This window comes from Danio rerio, chromosome 9, assembly GCF_052040795.2.
Source record: "Danio rerio strain M-AB ecotype USA chromosome 9, GRCz13ab, whole genome shotgun sequence".
NCBI lineage: Eukaryota > Metazoa > Chordata > Actinopteri > Cypriniformes > Danionidae > Danio > Danio rerio.
In genome coordinates, this window is record NC_141029.1 from 35769727 (window position 1) to 35782998 (window position 13272).

General features: G+C 33.7%; 1 long non-coding RNA gene across 1 annotated transcript; it reads right to left on the reverse strand.

Annotated features, from left to right (window-relative positions):
• On the reverse strand, window positions 1-3755 carry LOC147835340 (uncharacterized). The gene is made up of 4 exons (XR_015499694.1): window positions 3663-3755; window positions 3405-3466; window positions 2149-2800; window positions 1-1248 (listed from the first exon to the last, which is right to left on the reverse strand). It is a non-coding gene; the product is annotated as an uncharacterized LOC147835340 (long non-coding RNA).
• Window positions 3756-13272: the final 9517 nt, after the last annotated feature.

Genomic DNA, 13272 nt, shown 5'->3' on the forward strand with positions numbered 1-13272 from the left:
TATGAATAAAAAACATAAAAATGCCTGCATTTATTTAAGGATTTACAAATGAGGATACAGAAAGTGATTTATCACAAATAATCACAAGACTTTATACAAATGCTATACATTCACCGGCCAATCACATGGCAGCACCTCAGTGCATTTAGGCATGTAGGCATAGTCAAGACGATCTGCAGTTCAAACTGAGCATCAGATCGGGAAAGAAAGGTGATTTAAGTGACTTTGAACGTGGCATGGTTGATGGTGCCAGGCGGGCTGGTCTGAGTATTTCAGAAACTGCTGATCTACTGGGATTTTCATGCACAACCATCTCTAGGGTTTCCAGAGAATGGTCCGAAAAAGAGAAAATATTCAGTGAGCGGCAGTTCTGTGGGCGCAAATGCCTTGTTGATGCCAGAGGTCAGAGAGGAATGACCAGACTGGTTTAAACGGATAGTAAGGCAACAGTAACTCAAATAACCACTCATTACAACTGAGGTATGCAGAAGAGCATTTTTGAACGCAAAACACATCGCGTCCAACCTTGAAGCGAATGGGCAACAGCAGCAGAAGATCACACTCCTGTCAGCTTAAAACAGGAAACTAAGGCTACAATTCGCACAGGCTCACCTAAATTGGACAAAAGAAGATTAGAAAAACGTTGCCTGGTCTGATGAGTCTCGATTTCTACTGCAACATTCGAATGGTAGGGTCAGAATTTGGCTTCAACAACATAAAAGCATGGATCCATCCGAGCTTGTATCACCGGTTCAGGCTGGTGGTGGAGGTGTAATGGTTTAGGGGATATTTTCTTGCCGCACCTTGGGCCCATTAGTACCAATTGAGCATCATGTTAATGCCACAGCCTACCTGAGTATTGTTGCCATGTCCATCCTGTTCTGACCACAGTACTTCTAGCAGGATAATGCACCATGTCATAAAGCGTGAATCATCTCAGACTGGTTTCTTTAACATGACATGAGTTCACTGTACTTAAATGGCCTCCACAGTCACCAGAACTCAATCAAATAGAGCACCTTTGGGATGTGGTGGAACGGGAGATTTGCATCATAAATGTGCAGCCAACAAATCTGCAGCAACTGCGTGATGCTATCATGTCAATATGGACCAAAAGTCAGAGAAATATTTCCAGTGCCTAGAATCTATCCTATGAAGGATTCAGGCAGCTCTGAAAGCAAATGGGGTCCAACCCGGTTCTAGTAAGGTGTACCTAATAAAGTGGCTGGTGAGAGTACATTTTTAGCTCTCTTGAATATTAAGACAAAAAAAAAAAAACATATATATATGTTGTTGCGTTTCTGTTGCTTTTCTTATCCTCATATGTAAGTTGCTTTAGATAAAAGTTTCTGGTAAATAAATAACTCTCTATGCAAATCAGGACTGTGCATAAGACTGTGCATAATAAGAAGAAGAAAAATTTATTGAAGAGATTGAAAAGGAAAATGTGAAAATTGATAGCATGTAAATAATTCAATATTTGATATATGATATATATATATATATATATATATATATATATATATATATATATATATATATATATATATATATATATATTTTTTTTTTATCTGTGTGAAATCATATATCAAATATTGAATTATTTACATGCTATCAATTTTCACATTTTCCTTTTCAATCTCTTCAATAAATTTTTCTTTTTCTTATTGCACAGTCCTGATTTGCATGGAGAGTTATTTATTTACCAGAAACTTTTATCTAAAGCAACTTACATATGAGGATAAGAAAAGCAACAGAAACGCAACAACATATATATATGTTTTTTTTTTTGTCTTAATATTCAAGAGAGCTAAAAATGTACTCTCACCAGCCACTTTATTAGGTACACCTTACTATATATATATATATATATATATATATATATATATATATATATATATATATATATATATATATATATATATATATATATATATATATATATATATATATATATATATATAAATATAAATATTTTGTATTATTTTAGGGAAAGGAAAGCATTACTACATCTGAAATTGAACAGTCACATTTAACTGTTGCACAAAACATATATGCACCAGTTAAACGATAATGTTTATGAATAATATTATATCAAATCACAATAAATTATGTCTTTAACAATGATAAGCTCTGGACTTTTTTAACTCTATATTGATCTAACAGCCAATCACACAGCAGAAATGTGCAACAATGGGAATCTAGAAGAGTGTTCAAATTCGAGATGCACCCAATTTCAGCTGCCAAAAATATCGGCAACCGAAAATAGGTTATGCTATTTAATATACCCTCTAATTTGTGGCGTCTGACATTGTTAGGATACTCTTTTAAATCTAGAAGCTTCAACAACTGATAGAAATATATATTGTTATCGTTCAATATGGAAAAGAATTACCCAAAGATTGCATTTTTGCCATAATGCTCAGCTCTAAGTACGTAAATACCACTTTGCTTTATAGTTGCATTCATTCATTCATTCATTCATTCATTTTCTTGTCGGCTTAGTCCCTTTATTAATCCGGAGGCGCCACAGTGGAATGAACCGCCAACTTATCCAGCAAGTTTTTACGCAGCGGATGCCCTTCCAGTCGCAACCCATCTCTGGGAAACATCCACACACACATTCACACACACACGGACAATTTAGCCTACCCAATTCACCTGTACTGCATGTCTTTGGACTGTGGGGGAAACCGGAGCACCCGGAGGAAACCCACGCGAAGACAGAGAGAACATGCAATCTCCGCACAGAAACGACAACTGACCCGAGGTTTGAACCAGCGACCCAGCGACCTTCTTGCTGTGAGGCGAAAAACATCAAGAACAAATAGGAAAAAAAAAACTTGAAACTTTGCTGTCTTATTGTTGTCTTAACATGGCATGGTTAGTCATATTTCAGCATCTATACTAAATTTGTTTACGATTTTTGTCAAGAAAAACATGTAAGTCTACTCTGCTTACACTGTCCCAAAATATTAGTATGATCAGTTTTCATATTAGCAGATTTCCGTATTTTGTATTTTCCGTATTATTCATGTGTTTATTTATGTTTTTAAATTACATCATGAGACCTTGATCTTTCTTCCAACAACATTTGACCTTGAACATTTATAAAAAAAAAGTATTTTATTAACATTTTTAATAGTTTAAAATGATATATTGTCTGGTTTGGTGTTGTAAATTGTAGTACAAAAACAATAAACTGTCAGTACATTTTCTGCTACTTTACAGACTTGTTTCTCTTCATGTTATTTCTCATACATTATGTTATTTTAAAGTAAAAGTCCATTTTTTAAAACTGAAGAGTTGTATTTTTAAAGAAAAAAAGTCGACAGAGCCAAAATTAAAGTTCCATAATGGAAAACAGAAAATAAGGGAACTGTTTATGAACAGATATTACTTACAGTGTAGTTTCAAAGATGCAAATTGACATGTAACTACATTCAAAAAGCCTTTCAGTGCGCTGCTGATAGACACACAAAGATAATTTTGTATTAAATCACTACAATAAACCATTAAGATATGCATATTGTGATATACCCATTTGCAATATTTCGATAAGATTGAGAAATATTTTAATGTAAATGTAAAACAAATTAATAAATTGAATTAGCATAATTAAATCAACATGCACCAGCAAATATATATTGTTAAAGACTTACTCTATAGATGTTTAAAAACATTCAGACGAAAGGAAGAAAAAATAGTGTAAACCCTGTACGGTGGCCTCCTGTCATGTGGTGTTCATTTCTGTCATTCCTTCTTCCTCTTTTTCATCTATCAATGATGGTTTCTCTCCCCTCCCCCTCATATTGCACAACAGCTTTCTTTCTGCAGGGCTGAGAGAATGAATGAAAGTCTAACTGGTGTCACATGCCTCTGGCGGAGGTCAGTCGCTCCTGACTGCTGAGCCTCGTCTTCTCCTGTCACTGCTACTGTCCTGCATGGAGGCCATCAGAGACTTGGTTGGGGTCATTCAATCAGATGGACAGCAAGACAGACAGACTCACTGCTGGGTAAAAAAAAGAAGTAATTTTGATGTGACAAACATCTCAGATCCTGATAACGACAGCATATATCATGATATATACAATAGCACAATTTCTGTAAATTATATGCATACATACATGTATATATAAGTATATAAATAATATATATCAGAAAATGGCTACACTGTGGTCATAAAGGGATGGACATGGTCAGCAACAATACTCAGGTAGGCAGTGGCGTTGACACAATCCTCAATTGGTACTAATGGGCCCAAAATGTGCCAAGAAAATATCCCCCACACACCATTACACCACCACTACCCGCCTAGCCGTTGATACAAGGCAGGATGGATCCATGCTTTCATGTTGTTGACACCATCCAAATGTCCTATCCAAATTTCCCAACAGAAAGACTTGACCAGACTTATCAGGCAACGTTTTTCTGATCTTCTATTGACCAATTTTGGTGAGCCTGTGTGAATTGTAGCTTCAGTTTTCTATAGCTTACAGGAGTGGCGCCCGGTGTGGTCTGCTGTAGCCCATCCGCCTCATGGTTGGACGTGTTGTTTAAGTTAAGTGGTTATTTAAGTTACTGTTGCCTTTCTATCAGCTTGAACCACTCTGGCCATTCTCCTCTGGCATCAACAAGATATTTGCGCCTACAGAACTGCCGCTCACTAGATATTTTCTCTTTTTTTGATCATTCTCTGTAAAGCCTAGAGATGGTTGTGCGTGACAATCCCAGTAGATCAGCAGTTTCTGAAATACTCAGACCAGCCCATCTGGCACCAACAACCATGCCATGTTCAAAGTCACTAAAAATCAGCTTTTTTCCCCATTCTGATGCTCGGTTTAAACTGCAGCAGGTCATCTTGGCCATGTCTACATGCCTAAATGCAAGTAATTGCTGCCATGTGATTGGCTGATTGGAAATTTGCGTTAGCGAGTAGTTGAACAGGTGTTCCTATTAAAGTGCCTGTGAGTGTATATTGACCACATGTAAAAGACATTTTAAAGTGTATACTCAATAATGTACCTATTCATATGTGATCATATTTTTCACTTTATTTAGAGCCAATATGAGATTACAAATGTAGACATATAAATTAAAGGTTAATTTAAAAAAGACTTTTCAAAAACCTATTATCAAAAAAGATGATCAAAAGATTCTTTCAGCAACTTTCTCAGGATGCTGTTATTCACGTTTCTGCATCCTGTAATGACTTGTAACATTGCTCTCAATTAAATTAGAAAAAAGTGTTAAGTGTAAGTAGTGTCTTTTGTGACACCAAAAATTGTATGTAGTCTATTTTGTCCTAATTAGAATCTCAAACATATCTAAATATGTTGCTTTTTAAGAAGAGTAATGGCTTTAAAAAATGACAAGATTGTAATATATTACTTGAAAGTAACTTTACCAAGTGTTTACCTTAATTCACACTGACACCTTTAGTATGTCTTTTCACTTTGGTTTGTTTAAAGGTGAATTGGTCTGTTTTTGTGATTCATTTGAATAAGTTCAATCTGAACCCTGGTGCACACCATACATTAGCTCGGAAAACATGCAGTCTCTGTGCACTTCTAAACAAGTTATTGTGCAGTTCAACTGAAATGTAAATGCAAAATTGATGAAAGTCATGCAGTGGCAGGCCCAAAAACTGGAATTTCTTTGTGGAATTTCTGATGTGGCACTGTAGGTAGTGCTGTTGCCTCACAGCAAGAACGTCACTGGTTCAAGCCTCAGCTGGGTCAGTTGGCATTTCTGTCTGGAGTTTGCTTGTTCTCTCTGTGTTCGCGTAGGTTTCCTCCGGGTGCTCCAGTTTCCCCCACAAGTCTAATGACATGCACTATAGATGAATTGAGTAGGCAAAAAAAAATGTTTGTAGTGTATGTGTGTGAGTAAGTGGGTATGAGTGTTTCCCAGTGATGGATTGCAGCTGGAAGAGCATCCGCTGCGTAAAACATGCTGGATACGTTTGCAGTACATTGTGCTGTGGCAACCCAAGATTAATTAATGAATAAATGAATAAATTAATTTCTGATGTTCTCCAGTGTTCGTGTGGGTTTCCCCCACAGACATGCACTATAGGTCAATTGGGTGAACTAAATTGGCTTTAGTTGATGAGTGTGTGTAAATGAGAGAGTGTATGGGTGCTTGATTTGGAGCTGGAAGGGCATCCGCTGTGTAAAAAATGCCAGAGTATTTGGCGGTTCATTCTGCTGTGGCGACCCCTTACAAATAAGAGACTAAGCCAAAGAAACATGTTAGAAAATGACACTTTAAGTACAAAGTGCTCAAACATATCTGTTCTCTTATTCTTATAGTTGTGATGTTGCCTTTACAGTTCAGTACAGGTTCAGAAATGGATCTTCTCACACATTATATAATATTGACAGTTTTTCTAAACCTAGCAACAACTCTGGTTGAATATTCAGTAACTTTCAAGTTTATAATATTCATCTGTTTACAGTTTTTTACAATTGCTATGACACTTTTATCAATACATTTAACAAGTTTCCTAAACTCTTAACACAGTTAGCACAACATCCGTCTTCGTGGGCTATACAATTAACACATTTCGTGTTGTTTTGACACAAAATGCATCCAGTTAACACAAATTTAGAATGCTTTAACTTCTTTTACACACAAGCACAACCAAGAACAAAACAATGAAATTTTACAGTCAAATTTACAAATGCTTTAACACAGTATGTCAGAACAGATAACACCATGTTCTAAACAGAAATTATATAGGATAAAGTCAAAGTGAACAGCTGTTCTAATTGTGAATTGAAACACAAATATATTCCCTGTATTTTATTCAATTGCCAATGAGAAACATCATAATTCGGTTATATAAATAAATAAATAAATGTGTGTGTGTATATACCGCAATATGCTATTTCGCATTGGCAACAGAAAAAAAAAATAAATAAAATTATATATATATATATATATATATATATATATATATATATATATATATATATATATATATAAATATATATATATATGACAGCTGATTCCCATCTAGAAAGCACACTCATGTCTTGTTTTGGTTTTTCCAATCACATGATCATATGTTCTAATAGAGGACTCCTGAGGTTTTTGAAAGGAACATCAAAGAACTCTGTCACCAATACGTCCATGTAAGATTATGCAATACAGTCATTACTGTACTATACAAAGTGTTTTGCAGTAAACTACTCTTTAAACCTGGAGTTCATTAGTATATACTGTAGATATACAGTACAGCATTTGCATACACTGTGTCTAATTACTTTCAGAGAGTCATGAAGTTAGAGGAAAATCCAGTACCACATGAAATTTTCAATGTTGACAAGGCTGGGGATGTCGCCGTAGGAAAAACATAATAGGCCAAAGAGCCACAGTTACCGTGCCGGGCCACAGAAGATATCAAGTATAATGTGGATGAGAACATGTGGCAAAAGACCGGGCAGAATAGAAGATTACTTTGTTACTTTATTATAATTGTGGTGCTTTTTCTGTTTGCAGAAAAATGTCCTTCTGCAAAAAAGTCTGTACTGCAGAAATTCTGTGTCTGTATTTATTTATTTTTTTACATAAACTGTAAATTTTATAAAGCAATTTTTTTCTTCGTTTTGTATAGAATTTTTGCCGTAAATGAAAGAAAATGCATGCATTTACTTAACCCAACAAAACAAAACTGTAACGAGACTTCAAATATAAGGTCAGAGCTGACACATAAACTAATGGAGTTTCTGTATTGTCAGCTGATGATAGTGTTTTTATTGTCAGTGTGTTCTGATTGACTGAATGTTTCTGTTGGAAGAGAACATGTGTTAGTGTTTTGAACAATAATTTCATTTTGAAACATGATTGCAGTGTTTTGTTAGACATGGTGTAGTGTGTTCGTTTATTATTGTATTTTGAAAAGTAGTTTAGAGGTTTAATTTATAATGTGTGATTTTGAGCATAAAATTAACTGTTTTGCCAATTGTGTATTTTAGGTGTGTTGCTGTGTTAAGAGTTTAGCAAACTTGTTAAATGTATTGAAAAAAGTGTCATAGCCATTGTAAAAAACTGTAAGTTTGCTTGAATTCTTTATCAGAGGTGAACCCTGGAGTGTTACAGGGGGTTATTATTTTGGAACGTTTAGGACTTAGAAATTATATTGTAATCAATGTCAATGAAGTTATCATATATGGTTTTTTGCACTATAAATGGTTAAAAGTGACAGTGTGAATGCTTAGGACTAATGTATACATTTGTATGTTTTATGTTTTTAGGCTGAATTAGAACAATATACCTTTAGTCTGCTGCTGTGGTACAAAAGCTACTTGGACTTATTGGAATACATGCCTGTAACCATTATTTTGTTCACAGAAGTTTAACAACACACATGTACTGTGCAAGTCAGTGCTCACAATTCAATAAATTGTAAATACGAATTCATGCACAGTTCATTGCACAATAGTCACCTCAAAACACTTTTACGATATTTCAAACGTTCACTAATACATATAGAATACTTTTTAGTGGCACTTACTTTAGTGACAACATTGTGTGTGTGTGTGTGTGTGTGTGTGTCTGTGTGTGTGTGTGTGTGTGTGTGTTTGTGTGTGTGTGTGTGTGTGTGTGTGTGTGTGTGTGTGTGTGTGGGTGTGTGTGTGTGTGTGTGTGTATATGTGTGTGTGTGTGTGTGTGTGTGTGTGTGTGTGTGTGTGTGTGTGTGTGTGTGTGTATGTGTGTGTGTGTGTGTGTGTGTGTGTGTGTGTGTGTGTGTGTGTGTGTGTGTGTGTGTGTGTGTGTGTGTGTGTGTGTGTGTTCATAGAAAAAATACACAGAGGAATAAAAAATGAACACTTTTGGTTGCAGTTTTGCTTTTAGAGAAACAGATCTGATGAAAAGCCAAAACAATGACATAGTTTGTGTCCTATTCGTGAAAGTCAAAGGTAACCTGATGTCACTCCCAGTGACTCCTGATGGTCTAATTTAACTTGATAATGACAAGACTGTCATCAGACCTCATTTCTGGTGCCACGTTTAATTTGAAAACTAGATGTTCAATAGCAAAGCAAAATGTTTGTACTAATGCAAGTAAGTGGTCATCCGTAGTACTTTTGGGTTGCTTTTTGTTTTGTAACTTGGCAGACATGCTCATTATAAACAGTTGTTACACAGAAACATGCTGTGTCATTTATACAAAATCTTTGTTTTATGTTTCACAGAGAAAAACAACACATCCATTTGGATTAACAAGAGGGTGAGTAAATAATGACAGAGATTTCCTTTTAGGATGAACTGTTTCTTTAACAATATCTTCTTCTGACAGACCATGTTTGGGGTTTAACTGTGACACTGACAACTTCCTCTTTGGTTTTAAAACTAGGCTGAGATCACAATTCATATTGTTTTACGGAAAGAAATTTCTTTATTATTGATATTGTATGCATTATTAAAGATCATAAGAAATGTTGCAATAAAATTGATTATTGATTTCATGGCAATAAAGATAATTCTTTAGTTGTAAGGAATCTCATTTCGCGGTAATTAATAAATCAGATCCGAGTATATTATCTAATCTTGTTTATTTTTAAATGGGTAACCTGTAAATATTGTTATGTTGCAGTTTTTTCAATTGTTTTGCCACAAATTTCAGAACGTAAAATTTCCTTATGTCAATTTTCAAAACTATAATAAGTCAATACTTTTAACACAGACTCTCTAGTATTTATAAACATAATAGTCATAACTCATTTCTAATAACTGATTTAATTTATCTTTGCCATGATGAGAGCAAATAATATATAATATAATTAGGTTAAATAGGCAGGTTAGGGTAATGAATTAGGCAAGTTATTGTATAATGATGGTTTGTTCTGTGGACTCAGGACTCACTTTTTTGGATCTCCAAAAAAAAAAAAAAAAAAAAAATATATATATATATATATATATATATATATATATATATATATATATATATATATATATATATATATATATATATATATATATATATATATATATATATATATATATATAAGAAAATAGTTCCTCATACAAAAGGGTTTTTGAGACTCTCCATGTTTGATTTGGTTTTTATATACACAATTATGCCATCAAACTGTTGTATAAATGCAATATCACACTCGTAGCAGTGCGATATGGCTGTATATACAATGCACGCCTCCCACCAGTGCCGATATACAGCCATATCGCACTGCTACGAGTGTGATATTGCTCATATATATATATATATATATATATATATATATATATATATATATATATATATATATATATATATATATATATATATATATATATATATATATATATTCTTGCTCTCTTATATAAAGAAACCATATATATGGAATAAGGATGAAATCTATAGATAAAGTAGCCCAGATAGGTCATCTTCTGTAATAACTGATTTAATTTGAGTTGCCTTGAAATTTTCATTATCTAAATATGTAATATTGTACATCAGTTTCCAAAACAACAGTAATGCAACAGTTATTCATATTTTGAGTGCTTGTATCAATTTGCATTTTCAAATAGGATCAATTTGATGTTCAATTATGTTATATTGACAAGGTGATTTTAGTTTATTGAACACAGTATGTTTGACTTGTGTTTATTGTATTGTGCATTTGAAAAAAATTAAGAGTTTTGCAAAAATGCACAACTCTGGCAGTGGTTGTGAATTTTATGTCTAGAGTTTTGAAAATTAACACCAGGGTTCTGAAATGTGTGGCAAAACAATTGAAATAAAAAAAATTAAATAACGGACAAGAGGTTGGCAACTACAATTTTGGCTTAAATACAGTGTGTAACTGCAATTATGCAACAAAATTTTGCACAATTTACACTTTTTAGTGAAATATAGGTGTCCTAATAGTGTTTTTAGCAGTGTGGGACACATATACGACTGTCAACAGCTCAAAAAATGTGTTTTGGTGTTTCGTGACCCTTTAAGATGTTTCTTGTATGTTAAAAGTCTGTTAGATGCAGGCAGTTTTAACAAAAAGTTGTCACACTTTACAATAAGGTTGTAAAAGTACATTTTAGTTTAGCATATAGTCACTAACATGAACTAAGAATGAACAGTACAACATTTATTAATCACTCTTAAACATTTACTAATGTATTGTTAACTAATTATGATCAACATTTTTCTAAACTAACTTTAAACAATGAATACTGTATTAAATATATTATTCATTATTTGTTAATGTTAATAAACACATTAACTAACATGAATCCAGCCTTATGGACCCTTTTCATAAGCCTGTTCACAAGCTCTGGCTGCCATCATCAGTCTCACATTTTTTTTTTCTTTTTCTGAATGTCTTTATAACATCATCGTGGAGGTTTTCTTTTATTATTTCAGCAAATGGGATTGTAAAAAAAAATCAGTTGTACTCTCCCTATCACTGTGCTCCCAACTATGACAATTTCCGCTACTGAGAAACCCGGAAATGTGAAAAGGGTGCATTGTAAAGTGTCACCATTAAATTGATAAACAAGCATGCATGCAATTAAAGCGGGAAAAGTCAGTATTTTATGCTCTTTAAATGCAGCACCTCAATCAATCTGCTATATTGAGCTTCAGCATAGCACAGCAGTGATGTCACAGCTCCGACTTGCTGCTATATTAAAAGACCATTAACCCTTGACTGCTGACCTCTTCTCAGATGTCCAGTCACATTCACTTGCATCACCTCTAACCTGCAGGTTCATAGATGACTGCATTGATATATTTAGCAAAGCGTTGTTCACCAGAAAGACGTTTGATGTCATGTATGAGCTATTCTTTTGGATGCAGAATATATAGACACTTTGGATGTTTTTATAATGTTTGTTTTGTGTTTGTGTGTCTGAGTTGTCGTTGCAGTGGCAGGATGTGGTCAGGAATGCTCACACCTTGGATCATGACAGAGAAAGAGAAGGAAGGAAGGAAGGGAGTAAAAGAGGAAGTCAAGCACATCCACCGTGTGCATCTGTGCTTGAGGATCTTCTTCCTCATGTTGTTTCTGGATCTGCTCATTCATAAATCACACTGCAGATTTTACAGGTGCGACGTATTGTTCATCTTTCATCTGATGTCAATGAGACCACAATGAGGAACGTCAAATTACATTTCACTTTATAGCGTTTATTAAGGGTTAATGTTTAACCACAGGTAAGCCTTTAAATGTCAGTTTACGCTGTATAGAAGTGTCTTAAAATATATCTTGTAAAATATTATTTACTGTCATCATGGCAAAGATAAAATAAATCAGTTATTTGAAATGAGTTATTAAAATGTAATATTATTATATATTGATATTATGTTTAGAAATGTGTTGAAAAAAAATCTCTCTGTTAAACAGAAATTAGGGTAAAAATATACAGGGATGCTCATAGTTCAGTAGGGCTCATTCATAAGTTGGTGGTTCATTCCGCTGTGGCAACCCCTGATGAATAAAGGGATTAAGCTGAAGGAAAATGAATAAATGAATAATCTACAAATTGTCTTACCAAAACTGCATTAATAAAACCCAAAATAAACCAAACAAAAATAAACACACAATAGATTACAATAGTTTTTTTTTTTTTTTAGGCTTCCATCTGCAACCCATCTCTGGGAAACATCCATACACATTCATTCACACTCATACACTATAGACAATTTGGCCTACCCGATTCACCTGTACCGCATGTCTTTGGACTTGTGGGGGAAACCGGAGCACCCAGAGAAAACCCATTTGAACACGGGGAGAACATGCAAACTCCACACAGAAATGCCAACTGACCCAGCCGAGGCTCGAACCAGCAACCTTCTTGCTGTGAGGCGACAGCACTACTTACTGCTCCACCGCGTCATAATTAGGCTTGTAGGGTTCTGGAAATTTATTGTGAAAAAGCATTAAAATCTTACTATTATTTAAATATTGAATGTTTCATTTTTATGAAAAATAATGAATAAATCATAGATAATATATAAATTTGTATAGATAAATATAAAACAATACATGTAAAGAGATGTAAACGCATAGTTTCATAAAGGGTAAAAATAAAACATTATTATTATTTTTTTTATTATTATTATTATTATTATTACTATCAATATTATCATTATTATTATTATCATTATCATTATTATTTTTTATTATTGTTAATGATAATAGTAATAAAAGCAATAATAACTGGAGTAATAATTTAATTTGAAATTACATACATTAAGAAAGAAGTTTTTTAACATTTTAATAAATATTTTATAATATTTATTAATTTTATTTTATATTTAACATT